A 14,320-nucleotide genomic window follows, 5' to 3' on the forward strand; every position below is an offset into this window, starting at 1 on the left:
CAGAATAGGGGCATTTAGTCTAGGCTTACTTTTTCCAGAGCTCTGGCTGAAGTCTCAGAGAATTTCTCTGCTTCCCTGGGTCTTGAGGCATGGAATGATATTTATAAGGGCAAGTGGCAGAAGAGGGAAAAGTTGGACTGATTGTGCATGTGCGTGTGCACAGTGACTTTCCAAGCTAGCACCAGGGATTATCGGCTCAGCACATAGATGTTTACATGTGTGTCATACAGTATATGTGTCCCTCCCCACCCTAGTTTTGTTACATCACAAGGATCCACCCCTTGCTCTTAGAAGTTGGTCCTGGAATCTCAGGGAATGGGACACTATTGATCTGCAAATCTAATCCATCCTCCATCCTGGCAAAATGTTCGCCACTCCTGGTAGTTTTATGTAGGGCTGCTGTTCAAGGAAAACTCATCCAAAGCCCATTTGGTCATAAAATACTTAATGAAGCGGCTTTGAGTTTCTAGCCAGGAAAAGAAATATATTTTACCTTGTTCTTTTCCAGATCTAGTTGTGTTTTTTCTCCAGTCAAAACTGTGAACAAGCCATGTTTAATAGAGTAGAACCTTGCTAATTCTCACTAATGATCCATTGCAAAGTATTACATGAACTGGGTAAACAATAATAAAGCTGGTGTATCTCAAGGGATATGTCATCCGTTTATTATGCCATGTTCAAATTACAGCAGTATTTTTCAGCATATACAGGTATGTTTTGCCACAGTAACTCGTAGGAGAGAAATATACTGTATATTTCCAGGAACTTACATTTGGTGATAATTCTGTGTTTGTATATCTAAAAGTTGGCAATTAAAATAACGTTTGCAAATTAATGTTTTTTTAAATAATTCTGCCATGTTTGCACAATTCATAATTGAAGGACTGAGTTCTGCTTGTAAAATTTAGCATTATTGTGGAAATGTCCTGAATCTATGTTATAAAATGTATTCTTCACCAAGCACACATTTTGTGCTATGTAGGCTGCAATACAAGACAGAAATTATTCATGTTTATATGGCTCAGCTTCTCTGAAATGCTAAAGCAGGGCCCAATGTAATGAAGTTAATGGCAGAATTAGCCGTTAACTACCACAACTTAGAGGTTAATACATGCTACAAAACAACAATTGTTTGACTTTGTGTTCAAGCCTCAAAACAATCTTTCTTTTTCAATAAAGTTTTTTAAAAAGTGAGGGAAGGCATAATTATTCTTTTTCATGAAAATATGATTTTCAGAGCAGAAGCTTCCCCAAGATAGCAAGAGCCATCTTTTCACATTCAGAAGAGGAATACTTTTTACTATTCAGTGAGGGAGGGCAACAAGAGTCCATTTATATTTTATGACAGGCTTGGAAATGTTCTCAAAGCTCCTTCTTGGTTCATGTCTAAGTGGTCTTTGTCCTTCCACTACTGGACATCAGTTTTTAAGAAAAGCAGTCTCCCAGTTGTTTCATTCATAGGTGATAGTTTTCTTATAAAACAGTGTCAAAATGGTGATGGCGGTGACTATGAATTCCTGGGGTTCATAGTCTCTGTAGCTGAAAGGGCAGGATACACTTGCTCACATGCATTTGCTGGCAACCCTCCCTTCTTGGCTGGGGGGAAGGCAGTGTTGAGCTCTTTGTGCACCCCTTCCCCCAACGATCTTCATACAGATCATTCCTTGTTAGTACCAGCCAGGAAAGACTGGTCTGTAGGAACTGAGGAACAATTAAATCAGGAGGGGAAAAGCTGTCTGTGGAGAGATTAAAATCAAGAGGCCAAACATTTTCCGCCTAGCATGTCCCACCCATCCACCCTGGGGTCTGCTGAAGCTGGTAGCTGGAGAAATTGCTGGAAGGGTGACAATCCTGATTGCAAACTGCGGAGTGTTCCCCACCTGGCTGGCCGATGCCACCCACTGTCTCTAAGAGAGAAAATAAATGTGATGGCAAGTGAATTTGGGGCATGAAAGAGAACTGTCATCCTCAACCTCCCCAACTAAGAGATGGGGCAGCGATCGGGAGGAGAGGCCCAGATAAGAGCTCGGAGGAAGGCTGCCACAAGAGAAAGGTGGGGCTGCCTCCTCAAGTGTCTGGGCTAAGTGTAGAGACCCCCATTTGGCCTCTGTGGAATCATGATCCATCTGCCCTTTCTAATATACTGTATATTGATTGAAATCTTGTTGTGTAACATGCTTGAAGAAAGGCGATGATGTCATCAACAGAACTGAAGACTTCCTTCTTCTACTCTGGGAACTGAGAGAATGAGAATGAGAGAGAGAGAGAGAGAGAGAGACTTATTCCAACTTATTTCATCTCATAAGGCACAATGATAACTGTCCCATGTAGTGCTGATTTTGTTAGTGCTCTATTTTGTTAGAACATCTCCACAGCAGTAAGTGGGGTATTACTGGATCTATTTGTGCTAGAAGTTCATCTCTCTCCTGTTTAGTTTAAATTGCTGTATCATGGTGTATTTATTCAATATTATGTTACCTTATTAAGCATTTATTTACTGATGTAGTCAATGGCTACTTGTAATTTTTACTGTTTTTTATTTGCTATGCTATTTGATATGTTATGAGCTGCTTTGGTACTATTTGTGGAAAACAAATTCAAATAAATAAATGATTATTATGATTATGTCTTAAATACCTTGGAGTATTCGGATGATACGTTATTTACTGGCAGAGTGCAGTGGACTAGTGCTAAGCTTGTAAATACTGAAGAGAAGTAATAACTCCGAAGACTGGCAATAAGGCAGAAAGGGAAAAACATAGTTTATTGTCTCAGGAAATCAATCTGCTGAGCAGGAGGGGAAAAAAGATTCTTTAACTTAGTTACAGGAATGCCTTCTGTATGCAGGTCAGCTGGCAGCCACCATTGTGTCTGCATCTTGCTAACAAAAATGAGGAAACAAGCAACAGGATGTGACCTCAGAGAAGAAGGTAAAAGGAAGAGCCTAAGAGCAGCAATCTGCATGTAGATTTACAAGGGGCAAGGGCAGACAAGACACTGAGGTCCATTTGACTATCCATCTGTTCATCTCCTGCTTCCCTTGCTTTCCCACATTACAGTTACACAGGAAGTATACAGAGTTCAACATGGGCCCGGAAGTGCACACAGCAGCACATCCGCCATAAAGAAGCCTATATCTTGACAATACTGCTTTATTTAGTTTGTACACTAGATAAAGGTGTTCTGTGCCTTTATTAAGTGCACAAACAACATGTAAAAAGAATGGAACAGTGACACGTTGGTTGTGCTTCTCAATATTTTCCATGCCCTTAATATTTTCTATTGGAAGTCAATAATGCATGGCCCTACAGATGACATTCAGTCCCATTATCCCTAAGCACTGGCTGTACTGGCTGAAATTGGTGGTAATTATATGCCAATGACCTTGGAAAGGTCATATGTTCACCAGCACCATTCCATTGCACTTGATCTTCAAGAAAAAGGTGCTGTTCAGTTTCAGCTGAGAAATGTACAGCAATGTGCTTCTTGCTGTACAGCTACATTTAAATATGATTTTAGTCCGAAAGTGCTTACCTTCATGCAAGTAAGTTCATCATCAGGGCAACACAGGTCAATTGTTTTACAATCCACTCTCATTTCCAGTAGAGTATTGGTTTCATATTTCATTGTTTCACATCACATTCTTAGAATGCTGGATTATGGGTTTGCCCACTAGAAGCATCCAAATGATTTGTTGTTTTTAATTAAGTTCTCTTACATTTATCATCAGTTCTTTTAATCTGGTGTATTGTCGTGTTTGAGAAATGATTGATTTCACTTCATAAATAAAAAAGTAAAGAGCTCTTTAATATTAATGTTGAACCAACACTACCATTCCAACTTCAGGAGCACCCAGAATATTTTTTTAAAAATACAAATACATGAATACATTTATTCCCAGATTTGTAACAAGGACAGGCATCCCTCATGGCTAAAGTATTTTAAAGCTTTTCTGGAGATTCCTCTCAGGAAGTCACATAAAGCGATTCTAAAGTACCCCCGACTTCAACCTTGAAGCCTTTTTTGTTGTTGTACCAGATAACATAAATATTGAATTTGCATTGAATTGGTTAGATAGATACCCCGTCAATCTATAAAACAGATTTTTTCTTGATTACATACAACTAACTGAATTGAGTGCTAATGTTTTTGACATATGTATCTTAGTCAAGCTGTCCACCTTAATTAAGATTTCTTGTTATATTGTTGTTGTTTAGTCGTTTAGTCGTGTCTGACTCTTCGTGACCCCATGGACCAGAGCATGCCAGGCCTTCCTGTCTTCCACTGCCTCCCGGAGTTGGGTCAAATTCATGTTGGTAGCTTCAATGACCCTGTCCAACCATCTCATCCTCTTTCGTTCCCTTCTCCTCTTGCCTTCACACTTTCCCAACATCAGGGTCTTTTCCAGGGAGTCTTCTCTTCTCATGAGATGGCCAAAGTACTGGAGCCTCAGCTTCAGGATCTGTCCTTCCAGGGAGGACTCAGGGTTGATTTCCTTATTTCCTTTATATTATCCTGGTTGAAATAGGCAGCTATAAGACCAATTCGCACGAGGCAAATACTAGATCCCCTTCCCCTGGCAGTCCATGTACAGAAGCTGTCTGGACTGGAAATCAAATCTTACATCCCCCTTGCAATGAGCTAGCATCCTCCATCACATCTGAGGCAACCAGCCAATTTAAGAGATCTGTGAGAGACTGTAGAGCATATTCCCTTTCTGTTCTCTATTCTACAAAGGATAGAGGCATCTAGAAAGTTCAGAAAGGACAGCTAGGAGGCTATCACCACTAACCTTCCACATTTGCAGCTTACAATGGTAGTCTCGCTCTGCTTGTGGGCATTCATCATACAGACACAGGTTTCTAGAGTGATATAATACCTGGAAGGGGAGCTTAGCACATATTAAACAGCCCTGACCATTGATATTTTAAACTGCAATTAAAAAGGAGGAGCTGGAGTGCATGAAATAGTGTAAGTAAGAGAAACAGTTCCTCAGATTCTAAATGCTGCTCTTGCGAGTCAAATTAGGCAACATGTGTAGCACATTTTTAGAAAAAGTATTCCCTCAAGTGATGAAATGTCATAGTGTATGATTTGCCATAACATATAATTTTCCTCTCCTAGCTGTGTTGAATTGAGTGTGCTTGGATTTCTGACTGGAAAGTGAACACTGGCTTGATTTGCAAGTCTGATTGCCAATGCACTGTCTCTGAGGAAATTCTGTTGTAAGGAGAGTCTATAGATTGATCATTAAGGAATATGCATTCCCGTTAACATCTAGGTTGACCTTGTGTTGGTGCCAGGGATGTCTGGTGCCAGGAACTTTAACTTTTAATCACATCATCAACAGAGGCGGGGGGAGAGTTGCAATAGTAGGATTAAAACTGATAGAATTACATCTCAGTATTAATGGCTCATTTGGTGGGAAAAATTCAAAAGCCTAACACTGGATTTAACGCAGTCCAGTGTTCTAATTTTAATCTGCAAAGAACACTGAATAGCTCTTCCATTATCTCAGAGGGAGGTGAGAAATGGTTACTGATGCAGAAGGAGGGCTGAAGTATTTTTGTTTAATGTTTGTTAATTAATCACTCTGAAGTCCTTAAAGGAAAGGTGCTGGCCAGGAACACCAGCAATCATTGTCAGTGAATAAAAAGGTGGAAACAAAGCGTATTTATCTTTTGTACCAAAGGTAGTGCTTCTCTGGCCATCTACGGCAGCTGAATCATATGACCCACTCTTTCAAACAGGTTTCTCTTGCGTACTGTAGCTAATTGCAATGCCACTTTATGCAGTTTACCTTCAGTGGCTATAACAGAAACTAAAGAGAAGTGGGGGAAATATTTGCCTGGCTTCAGTAACGAACTAGAAACTGTGAGACATTTCTCAAAGCAGTGCAGTTTTAAGAGATCTGCATTTTGCTGTATCTCAACTCCTGCTCTTGACAGTCTGAAAAGGTTAATGGGATCTCTGCAAGATCAAGTGTTTATGCACTGGTGGATTAACCTTTGTGCTGAACCTGCTTTTTTTACATTTTAAGGTGTAAATCATGTTCAATGGCAGATGCAATATTGTGATGCCATGAAGCTAATGTGTCTAAACACACACACACACACACACACACACACACACACACACACACACACACACACACACACACACACACACACACACACACACACACACACACACACACACACACAACTTCCCCTACCATCTGACTTACTAGCTTGTTTTCAACAAGCGGCTTATTTGTCTCCCATTGGCATTACATATTATTCCGCAACAAGAACAAAATCTCTAATTAGAGCAACCATCCACAGCCACCTACGGGCATCCCCAAAGGGGAAGATGCAGAAAGAGGATGCAAATAAAGACTCAGGGGATGAATAAAACTGAGGCTTTGGATGCAACACCAGAAAGACAAAAGCTTGCTTAAAGCTGGAAATATACTCTTTTCGGCTTATAAAGCAGCTTTTAGGTTGGCTCCCTCTCTCTTGTGCTCTCTCTTTCTCTCCCTCTCCCCTTCTCTTTTTACAAATCCACTTTCAGGAGTATGTACTTGCTGGAGCCTAAGTGTGACCTCAGAAAGTCCCCTTTTTGACTACTTTTTCAGTCTTTACTCTGATGCTAATGATGCCTGCATACATCCCTTGTGTTTCAAATGCAGCATCTAGGAGGTATAGCTTTCACTCTTGGTCTTTCTCTCAGGTCCCCCTAAATACCTTCCCAATCCTCACTGCACTTCTCTCCTTATTTTTTTGACTTGTACAGAGTTGCAGCAGCCTCTTCACAACTTTTGTGGTTAACTGCAACATCCTTTTTTATATCCATCTCTGTGCTTCCTATCTCAGAGATACCCTTCAGAGAATATCAAAATATCAGAGACATAGATGAGCACAAACCTCAATATGGAGGTTCATGCTGGTTCATGAGCACAGCATCTGTGGTGCTGTGGGTTTCCTTCCCCCACCTCTCCAGCTAGATTCCTGCACTCACAAGCCAGCACACTCTCCTCTCTGCCTCCTCTTTGGCTGTTCAGCCAGTCCACGGCAGGAGTATAGGCTTCCCTGACCCTCCTCCTTGGCTGATTGCCTACTTAAGACAAGGAGGTGGGGCTGGTAAGCCCATGCTCCTGCCAGGGACTGGCTGAACAGCCAAAAAGGAGGAGAAGGGGAGAAGATTCTGGCTGGTGAGTGGGGCATTGGCTGGAGAGGTGGGGCAAGGGAATGCTCAGCACCTGCGGTGCTGTGCTTGCAAGCCAGCATGAACCTCCAAACTGAGGTTTGTGCCTGTCTCTAATCAGAGGTATTCTGATTAGCAAGCTGACTAGCTGTGCGTTGGATAGGACAGCTGTCAGGTGGGTACACAGTTGGTCACAAAATGATACTCAGAGTGCTTATCATTGCCTTCTTCTCAGACTGGGATAAGGTAACAAGTGGGGTACATCAAAGCTCAGTCCTGGGCCCTGTGCTCTTCAACATTTTTATTAATGACTTGGATGAGAGAGTAGCAAGGAATACTTATCAAATTTGCAAGTGGCACAGAATTAGGTGGAATAGCTAACACCTCAGAAGATAGGAACAAAAATTCAAAAAGACTTGGATAGGCTAGTGCACTGTGCTGAAAACAACAAAATAAAAGGGCTAAATACAAAGTTCTACACCTGATGCAGGGGAACCAAATGCACTGTTACAAGATGAGGGATACTTGGCTCAGTAATACTACAAGTGAGAAGGATCTTGGATTTTTTGTACATCACAAGCTGAATATGAACCAACAGTGTGATATGGCTGCAAAAAAGGCCAATGCTATTTTAGGATGCATTGATAGAGGTTTCGTCTCCAAATCCCATACAGTACTAGTTCCCCTCTATTCAGCACTGGCTAGGCTTTATGTATTTATTTGTTTGTTTGTTTGTTTGTTTGATTGATTTATATCCCACCCATCTGGTATATTCCACCACTCTGGGTGGCTTACAGAATCTAGGGTACAGGTTTTGAGAAAGATGCCAACGAACTGGAGCAAGTTCAGAGGCGGGCAACAAGGATGATCAGGGGACTGGAAACCAAGCCCTATGAGGAAAGACTGAAATAACTGGGCATGTTTAGCCTTGAGAAAAGAAGACTGAGGAGTGATATGATAGTATTTTTCAAATACGTTAAAGGTAGTCATACAGAGGAGGGGTAGGATCTGTTCTCAATCATCTCATAGTGCAGGATATGCAATAATGGGCTCAAGCTAGAAGCCAGGAAGTCAGATTTCAGCTGAAAATTCTAGAGATTTCCAGCTTGATGCTGCAATGAGACAGCAGGAGGAGGATGGAGCTCTGTCCTTTGGGCTGAATTCTGACCTGTTTGGGACCCCCCCCATGGGGTTAAAACCACCCTGAAGAGTTGGTGAAATGGGGGAGAAGCCTGTTGATCATGGAGGGGATGATGGTTACCCACATTTGATCCAGGAAACTACGCAATCAACCAGCGGGTGGAAACAAGCAGCTGAATTAGCTTGCTTGCAAGTCGTTGGCAGCCAGCAAAAGAAGAAGCGATAAATCAGCCAATTTAACATCGCTGTTACCACTGGGTGAGATACAAAATATTAACTATACTGTTCTATGACTATTCCTGGATGGAATAATTCCTTTAACAGAAAAAAGCGTTTCTTAGCCCCACCACTAAATTGAGCAGTGGTGGATCTGGAGAAGGGGAAAGAGACGCAAAGAGACACAAAGATAATAAATTGGACATTAATTAAACACCTACTTATTCTTCAAGGAAGGAAGTTGGTATTACTTTGGCGTTAAACTTAAGAAATTTTCCACTTAAAATTATTTTAGCCAAACAACGCTGGGAGTTAAACTGTTGTGGCTATCTACAGTGTTGGCCAAAAGCCCAGAACATGACCTTGAATACTCAAACTTGTAACTTTTTTCCTTTTTTTCCTTGAGAACCGACTAAAACATAGACAATTAACTCTGGAAAGTCTAATACAAACATTGAGTGAACAGGGCTGTCAACTTATGTCAGAGACTGGATTCAAATTAACCCTAAAGGTGATCAATTTACTAAAGTGGACTTATTGAAGCAATTATTGATGGAACCCAATTGACTGCTCTAAGCTACTGGACATCTTTGACTTGAAATACAAGTATTTGGCATCTTGGGATATAATGCTTGGGAAATTTTGAGATGAAATAAAATCTACCCTTCAAACAATCTTAGAAATGGTGAGATCTCATAACAAAGAGGTGAAATCATTCAAGGAGCAACTAAAAATGACTATATTCAACAGGAGACAGGATATAATGAACAAGGAAATGTGAGGGTGGGGGACAATATACGCCAATCAAAAGAAGGGCTGGAGGAAATCAGAGGGGAACATTTAGGAGATTTAATTCTAAACCTAGAGCTGAGGAGAATGTTACCTGTGTTAAGGGAAGGTAAGGGGAGAAAATCAGCATAATTAATTAAAAATAGCCTGGGAGATCTATTGGAGCTAGATCAAGTGCATACAGATCTATTGGAGATAGATCAAGTGTATAAAATGTTTTCAGATGACAAAAGGGATGGCAGTTTGGAGAGATAGAAGAATTGGGACAAGACAAATAAGAGAAGGAGTTACTTAGAAAGATGAAAAAGGGAAAAATATTAAGGTGGCCCTCAATGTTGAAAGCATGTATATACCTAACTTCTGGAATTGTAAAGGGGCATATCTTATACATTAAAAGGGGGAAATAAACTGAAATAAGGGATCATTGATCAGGGTAAAGGCATAACATGGTGGTTTTTTAAGGTAAATTGAATCTAGATATAAGGATGGGGCAAAACAAATAGTATTTAATGAATATATATTAGATATGATATTGATATATACATGATAGAAAACGTGGAGATAGAAATTGCTAAATAATTATATAAAGAAAATCTGTATAAAATGCTTTAGATAACATCTGTGTTAGGAACCTACTCAGTTATTATTGCTATAAAATACAAAGTTTGTCGGTTAAATTACCTCAAAATTATATAGATTTGGAACCATAATTACTTTTATTAGGTATGTTGCTAGAAGATTTTGAGAACATTGTATGCTCCGAGAGAAATATTGTAACAGCAGCCAATATTGTATACCAAAATATATACATGAACGGTTTAAATGTGTAAAAAATGGATAGATTTTGAAGAGACAAGAAGAAACCAAGATGCAAAAAACAAATAATTATAAGCAACCCATGTAACATGATGTTTAGCAAGCACAAATTGAATGCAGATAGATTGAAAAACTAATAACATGTTTTTTTTAAAAAAAGGAAAAAAATCTTAACTGTTAGAGTAGTACAACAACGGAACCAATTATTTTGGGAGATAATTAGCACTCCAGTTATGGAGGCATTCAAGAGAAAATTGGACAACCATCTGTCAGATTTGCTTTCACTTGAATTCCTGCATTGAGCAGGGGGTGGCCTCAATGGCCTTATAGGCCCCGTCCAACTTAGTTATTCTATAATTATGCTATGATTCACTTTTCGGTTGCCATTTTGTTGACTTTCTCAGAAAAAAATGTGCAAACACTCTCATTTGGTTGTATTTACTCCATTGAGCACTTTATGAGGCTACTCCACTATCTTAACGGAATCATCCTATGTTTGTGCATCCTGTGCTGTACTATATTTGGAAAATGTGCTAAGTTTCTGCTCGAGCTCTGCTGGGCTGACCCAGCCTGCCCTGTAACAGAATAAGGCTAACCCTCCTCCCTCAGTCATTTCTGTCCCAGAAAGATGCATTTTCTGAACAAAGATGTGCACATCAATGTGTGCCCTGAACAAGCATGGTGACAATATACAGTACTGCATCTCTCTATAAAGGTTTGGACACATTTTCTTCTTCTGAATAAACAGCTTCTGCAACCTGCCATCAAGCAAATCTCATGGATGCACTCAGCAGCAGCAGCAGCAACAACAACAACAAATTCTGAACGCAACAGCTCCCAAAAGACCTATGTTCCATGTTCATTCCAGCCAAGAGACATGCTATGCTTTGAAATCAATGCTTCAGGGTCATATTCCAAATCAGAGGTATTCATGTACTGGAGATCAGCAATGGAAAATGATGATGCTCATTCTTTGCGGAGAGGTAGGATTGTCAGGAGAGGCGGGACATGGTATTCTCTTGCCCAGAGACCTATGAAATCCCGGTTTGGATGGATTTAAAAAGAGATTAGACAATTTCCTGGAGGATCAGTCGTTTAATGCCTGTTAGCCACAATCACTATATGGAATGACTCTTACACAGGCAGGAAACTGTGAATAACAGACAGTTGGGGTGGGGTGCAGGGGAAAACAGTAGGGGAAGGCTGCTTCCATTATCTAGTTGTAAATGGCATATGGCTTGTCACTGTTGCAACCCAAGTGTTTGGAATTGATACAGCCCTTAGTCTGATCTTCAGAGATGTTAATGTTCTTTGGTTGCAGCCAGCACTGGAGATGTTGCAGGGGAAAGGAGCACATTGATCTGGGGCACAGCTTGGAAATATTGTTTCTGGACTACAAATCCCATAATCCAATCATTCCAGATAACATGCTGGGGATTTGAATCCAAAATATAACTTTTCCCAGCACTAGTTTTGGGCATCTCTTTTTTTCACACTGTGCCAGTGTGTCTTGCCTTCATTATCACTTTATCTACTCAGGACTCATGGTAGTAAATTTTCTCTTGCCATCAGATCCTAAGCATCTCCTTTACAGATAACAGGGCTTAACCAATTCACTCTTTTCTCAGTCTCTTTTTCCCTCTCCAGGGCTGGCATCTGCACTTACCATTCTTGATCAGCTTCCCCAGCCTCAGCTTCATACAGGACTCACTGCTGATGGCAATACAATGGCTGTATTTTGTTTTCAGCACTCCATTCAGGCAGCTAGCCAAATCTGGAACAGAGATTTTAATTTTCTACACTACTTCCACTGTTGGATCACTTTAGGACATGGCTGAAAATTACAAATTATATTGGTGTCCCATGCTGTATGACAAAGATTCCTGCAGTGACATGACAGCATGGAGGACATTGTGAAAAATTAACATGACAGATAGACTGTGATGCGGCTATTCACATCAGTGCCCACTGCTGCCCACTACTCCCACTACTGGGTACACTTGCCAAGCATGCCAGCAGCCCTCTCTGTTATCCTACCCAATTTGCGAAGCAAAAGTGAGCAGCCAAATGTACACTCTCTGTGTTGAGAGAATCCTGATATAAGAGAGGAAGACTGCATGTGCTGAAGCACAGTCTGGTTTTTCCTCAGCCATATTGAAATCATGAACATCTAGATTTGGACAGTGGCCAGAGGTCTCCCCATTTCTGAGGAGGGTGAGTTTAAAAAGAGTCAGATGCAAATATACACATATATACTTTTTCCACTCAAAATATATTATTCAGCACACATACGCAAGCAAACTATGTGCTTTGAGTACATTTCCCCCACAAAAGGAATGAGACCTATTGGGGTGTGTTTTTTCTCCCCATAATGGGCCTTTGATGTTAGGTTCCCATGGTAACTGTTCTATAAGACAACATGAGGGGAAACAATCTCCCAAGCATAACTTCTGGAAAACAAAGGTTTGAAAATTCTGTTTTATATCAAAGAACCCAAAGGTTTTTTTTTTTTTTTTTTTTTTTAAAGAGAAATATTCCATACTTTCAGCTCTTTATGAGGGAAAAGATGTTGGGGTGGGGGGAACGACAGAAAAGTCTCACTGTTCATTCACACTGTTACTTCTTTTATTTAGGGATTTTTGTGTTCTAAATTAAAACTGTGGACATTAAAATTTCATGATTCACTTCGAAGAAAAGCAGAATAATTAAAAGCCTGCATGATCAATGCAGTGAGGGGCTATGGAGATCTGAACGAGAACACGGTGAGGGAAAATGTAGTTGCTTCCTCAGTCAGTGGGGACCTTCTCTTGAGAGACTTGCTGAAATCAACCATTCCGAAAAACTTCGGCTGCAAATCCATTCAAGATCCTGGGGGATGTCTTACCAATTCTTTTACATTTCATATGCTTTGATAGATCAGTTGAATATAAAAATAAAAAATACCCCCCACATGACGTTTATTCTCCATGTATCATCATTATTACATGTTTATCCTGCCTCTCCTTCAAGAAGCACGAGGATGGCATCACCTCATTTGATCCTCACATCCACTTTATGTAGAAAGTTAATGTTGAGAACAAGTGACTGCACAACTTAACGTACGCGAAGAAATAAGAACCAGCCTGTGGCAGAGTACCTTTAAGCTGAAGTGATAACACTCTCACTCTGAGGTATTTTAGTTAGCTACAGACTTACGATCATTCTAGGGTCATAAATAAAGTCTGTGTTTTGTTCTGCATTTAAGTGACATAGATGCTCTGATAAAAAGCAACAACTTTTGACTTTTTTGGACGTACTCTCACAAAACATATTGAATACATCACATATCAGAAATCGATCATATGCAAAAATTTAGTGCTAGGGTTGCACATTTGGGTATTGTGTGAATCCTGAATCTCAAGCCAAGACATTTCTTTCCTGGTGCTGCCTGATGTGAAGCAGCCTGTATCTGTAGGAAGTGGGCCCTGCACTTCAGAAAGCCTGATTCTGATAAAAAAAATGTCACTTTTTAGCTTTCCTTACTTTGGATTTTCCAGTGGTTATCAGAGGCATGCCCAAACCTTTGTTTTGCTGACTCTCATTTTTGCCTCATTTCTGAAAGGTAATCTATCATTAGAAGAAGGGATTTCTTAACTGCTGGAAAGCATTTGAGAATCACAAAGGAAGCTTTTATTACTTTGTGTAATTTTCAGATTAATTTGCTTTGTTTTGAGACTGGTGTTCAACACTTAAGCAGGATTCTTTTAACATTCAGTTTCTTAAGCAGGAAAGACTGTCTCACTGGTCTCTCTAACACTAACCAGGTTTTGGTTCTCATCAGAGGCTAGCTTTAAGACTGGCTTCTGCTCTCATTTCAGTCAGAACTGCGCTGAACTGAATCAGGGCATTTTCTGAATTGCTGGATGGTATCTGAACCAAACCTTGTAGCTGATCCACACTCGAATCAGTAGTCTTCTTGACATATAAAACAGAGGATGAAGCAGGCTGCTGTTCGACTGCGAATAGCCTATTAATCTTTCCATTTGAGAGTTGGATCCTAAGTATGATTATTTCTTGGTCTATATAAAATCAGTTGCTCATTTGCTTGTCTTTCTATCTACAGTATCTATCTCTGACTGAAACCAACCAATTCACAACAGAGAAATTATATATATTTGCAGTTCGCTAATAACTC

The 14,320-nt window shown here is 40.2% G+C and overlaps 1 long non-coding RNA gene across 1 annotated transcript; it reads left to right on the forward strand.

Moving 5' to 3' along the window:
* Nucleotides 1-8,013: 8,013 nt before the first annotated feature.
* Nucleotides 8,014-13,496, forward strand: LOC144588145 (uncharacterized). The gene is made up of 2 exons (XR_013543506.1): nt 8,014-12,360; nt 12,780-13,496. It is a non-coding gene; the product is annotated as an uncharacterized LOC144588145 (long non-coding RNA).
* Nucleotides 13,497-14,320: the final 824 nt, after the last annotated feature.

Source organism: Pogona vitticeps, chromosome 3 (genome assembly GCF_051106095.1).
Source record: "Pogona vitticeps strain Pit_001003342236 chromosome 3, PviZW2.1, whole genome shotgun sequence".
NCBI classification, from domain to species: domain Eukaryota; kingdom Metazoa; phylum Chordata; class Lepidosauria; order Squamata; family Agamidae; genus Pogona; species Pogona vitticeps.